Source organism: Morus notabilis, unplaced genomic scaffold, assembly GCF_000414095.1.
Source record: "Morus notabilis unplaced genomic scaffold, ASM41409v2 Scaffold332, whole genome shotgun sequence".
Lineage (NCBI taxonomy): Eukaryota > Viridiplantae > Streptophyta > Magnoliopsida > Rosales > Moraceae > Morus > Morus notabilis.
The window spans coordinates 11,726-16,173 of NW_010361195.1; positions in this window are offsets into that span (position 1 = coordinate 11,726).

Below are 4,448 nucleotides of genomic sequence, written 5' to 3' on the forward strand. Positions count from 1 at the left end.
GATTTTCCTATTATTATGGAATCTAGGTTACGTTTGTTTATTCTATAAATAACCTATGTACTCTACCGGTTATAATGAGAAATATAAGAAGAGTTTTTCCCTTCTATCTAAAACTACATGGTATCAAAGCCTCGACTCTTTAAGAAGGAAAAACAATGGCGAAAACGGCGATGACCGGAGCAAGCAGAGGCGCCACCACATCATATGCAACATCTGAAAATTCTCAGTCCCAAGAATTGATCAATCCAGGGGAATTCGAGCACATATCAGGCTCACAGTTGACGGTGCACAAATTGGATGGCACGAACTATCTCGAGTGGGCGCAATCGATGAAGCTGGCAATTGATGGAAAACGAAGGATGGGCTACTTGACGGGGGCGGCGAAGAAACCTGCTGCTGATGATCCAAAATTGGCTGACTGGGGTTCAAACAATTCCCAGGTTATTTCATGGTTGCTGAACTCAATGGAACCTGCCATAGCGAAACCATATTTATTTCTTCCAACCGCAAAAGATGTCTGGGAAGTAGTGAAAGAATGCTACTCAGACTTGGAGAATTCATCACAGATATTTGAATTGAAATCTCAATTGTGGCAGTCTAAGCAAGGAAACCGAAAAGTGACTATCTACTATAATGAGATGTTGACTTCATGGCAGGAGTTAGATCAGTACAATGATGAAGAATGGGAGAGCCCAAACGATTGTGCAAGATTTAAGAAAAAAGAAGAAAACGATCGTGTGTATGTGTTCTTGGCTGGACTCAATAGAAGCCTGGATGAAGAGGCAGAATTCTCGGAAAAAAACCTCTTCCTTCACTGTGAGAAGCTTTTTCAGAGGTGCGACGTGAGGAGGCCAAACAACATACTATGTTGAAGGATGTGGTCCCTGAAACAACAACAGAAGCAGATAAATCTGCTTTGGTGACCCGGGGATATGATGAAGGAGACAAGAAGAAAAAGCCATGGTGTGACCACTACAAGAAACTATGGCACACCAGGGAGACTTGCTGGAAGATACATGGAAAGCCTCCAAATTTGAAGAAAAAACAGACTGGAGACAGTCGTGCACTTCAAACTGCGAATGAAGATTCTCAAGTGCAGCAAATCAATTCGGAAACAGCACCATTCACAAAAGAACAACTGGAGCACCTGTATAAGTTTTTTCAATCTCAAAAAATGTCTATTTCTCCTTCTTGTTCCATAGCCCAGCAAGGTAATCACTTAGTTCTAACCTGTGTAACCTCAGTTCCTTGGATTATTGACTCCGAAGCCACTGACCATATGACCAGCAATTCAAAGCTTTTTTCTCCGTATAATCCGTCTGCAGGAAACAAGAAAATCCGCGTTGCAGATGGCTCCCTTTCTGCAATAGCCAGAACAAGATCCATTTCTTTAACTCCTAACCTTATCATTCATAATGTCCTTCACGTCCCAAAGCTTTCTTGCAATCTCTTGTCCATTAGTAAATTCACTAAAGATCTCAATTGCACAGCTAACTTCTATCCTTCTCATTGTAAATTGCAGGACCTCACTTCGAGGAAGACGATTGGCAGTGCTAGAGAAAGTGGTGGCCTTTATTTCTTTGAAGATGGATCCGGATCTAATAAAGCTGTACAAAGCACATGTTTTAAGTCTTTCTCAGTGTCTAGTGAGAATGAAATAATTATTTGGAATTTTAGGTTAGGACATCCAAATTTTCATTATCTCAAAGTCTTGTTTCCAAAGTTATTTGTTAATAAAGATCCTTCTTCACTTCAGTGTGAAATTTGTGAGTTAGCAAAACACCATCGAACTGTTTTTTTGCCTTTGTCATATAAGCCTTCACAACCTTTTGCACTAATTCACAGTGACGTATGGGGTCCCTCACGGATAACAACTAATGCAGGAAAAAAATGGTTTGTGACGTTCATAGATGATCACACTAGGACAATTTGGGTATACCTGCTAAAAGAAAAATCAGAAGTTGAGGGAGTGTTCAAAATGTTTCATAATATGGTGAAAACACAATTCCAAGCTTCCATTCAGGGATTTAGGAGTGATAATGGCAAAGAGTACTTTAATGAGATCCTAGGAAAATACTTTATCGATAAGGGAATTATTCATCAAAGCTCGTGTGGTGATACCCCCCAACAAAATAGAATAGCATAGCGGAAAAATAAGCACATTTTAGAGGTAGCACGAGCATTATTGTTCACCAATCATGTAACAAAATACCTATGGGGAGGAGCTGTTCTCACTGCAATATACCTCATCAATAGAGTGCCTTCGAGGATTTTGAACCGTAGGACCCCACTAGAAGTGCTCAAAACCTACTTTCCACTTCAAAGAATCTCTACCACCCTACCTCTAAAAATATTTGGCTACACGGCTTTCGTTCACATTCATGATAGGAATAGAGGGAAATTTGATCCTAGGGCAAGGAAGTGTGTGTTTTTAGGTTATGCTCCAACCCAAAAAGGGTATAAGTGCTTTGATCCGGTCACCAAGAAAATGTTTGTAAGTCTTGATGTCACTTTTTTTGAAAATACACCATATTTTGGAGCTCATCTTCAGGGGGAGATTAGACATGAAGATTCACAAAAGATAGACCAATATGAGGATCTCATTAGGCTTGAAACTGATGAACCTAGAACTTTGAGGCAAGAGGAAAAACCGGAGGAAAAACCAGAACAACAAAAGCATGTTGTCCTTCTTATTCCCACTGAAATTACCACAGATTCTGAGAGGAACCCCACTGCCCATAGTCGTGATATTCAAGAAGTGAGCAGAACCGAAGAAAGGCCAAAAACAGGTGCTGAAATACAGGTTTATTCGAGAAGGCATACAGAAAAGAGAAATAAAGCTGCTGCCACCAATCTGCACAGCCATGAGTTGGAACTAAGGAAGGTAATGAACTCAGAAAGTGATCCAGACAATTCTTCAATTGACAAGAGTGTGAGTGATCACATGTCACCTGATTCTGATTCTAGGAATAACCTGGATATGCCTATTGCAATTAGAAAAGGCATTAGAAGTTGCACCCAACATTCTTTATCTAACTTCATCTCCTATAAGCACTTGTCACCATCTTTCTTTGCCTTCACTTCTCATCTGTCTTCTGTGGAGATTCCAAAAAATATACATGATGCTTTACAGGTTCCAGAGTGGAGGGAAGCTGTTTTTGAAGAGATGAGGGCACTAGAGAAGAATCAAGCATGGGAAGAAGTTGCACTACCAAAGGGAAAAACTACTGTGGGTTGTAAATGGGTATTCACCACCAAGTACAACTCAGATGGCTCTCTCGAACGATACAAAGCAAGGTTGGTGGCGAAAGGATACACACAAACTTATGGCATAGACTACTTGGAGACGTTTGCACCTATGGCAAAGTTGAACACAATAAGAGTAGTATTATCCTTAGCTGCTAATCTTGACTGGCCTCTGCAGCAGCTAGATGTAAAACATGCCTTCTTGAACGGAGATCTAGAAGAGGAGGTCTATATGGAAGCGCCCCCAGGCTTTGAAGGGAAGTTTGAAACCAAAGTCTGCAAGTTGAAGAAATCACTATATGGCCTCAAGCAATCACCAAGGGCCTGGTTTGATAAATTTGCAGGCTCAATGAAGAAGCAGAATTATGTGCAAGGACAGAGTGACCATACAATGATTATAAAGCATTCAATGAAGGGTAAGATCACGGTTCTGGTTGTCTATGTAGATGACATAATTCTCACTAGTGATGATGAGGCTGAAATAAGGAGGTTGAAAGAAACCTTAGCAACTGAGTTTGAAATAAAAGATCTTGGAGCACTAAAATACTTCATTGGAATGGAGGTTGCTCGCTCAAAAAGGGGAATTGTTGTGTCACAAAGGAAGTATGTGCTAGACTTGTTAAGAGAAACAGGGATGAGTGGATGTAAACCGGCAGAGACGCCCATTGATCCTAATCAAAAGCTAGGCAGCATTGAAGATAGAATACCTGTGGACACGGCTCGATACCAGAAACTGGTAGGAAAGTTAATTTATTTGTCCCACACACGGCCAGACATAGCCTTCGCTGTAAGCCTTGTAAGTCAGTTTATGCACTCACCATGTGAAGAACATCTAGAGGCTGTTTTCAGGATCATTAGATATCTAAAAGGCTGTCCAGGGAAAGGATTATTCTTCACCAAAACTGGACAACGTACAGTGGAGGCATAGACTGATGCTGATTATGCAGGAGCCATCTCTGATCGAAGATCCACCTCAGGATACTGTACCTTTGTCTGGGAAAACCTTGTAACCTAGCGTAGCAAAAAACAAAATGTAGTTTCTCGTAGTAGTGCAAAATCTGAATACAGAGCAATGGCTCATGGTGCGTGTGAGCTACTATGGCTGAAGCGTCTTATGGAGGAATTGAAACAACCGATAGACATGCCAATGAAGTTGTATTGCAACAACAAAGCTGCCATTTCCATCGCCAATAACCCGGTTC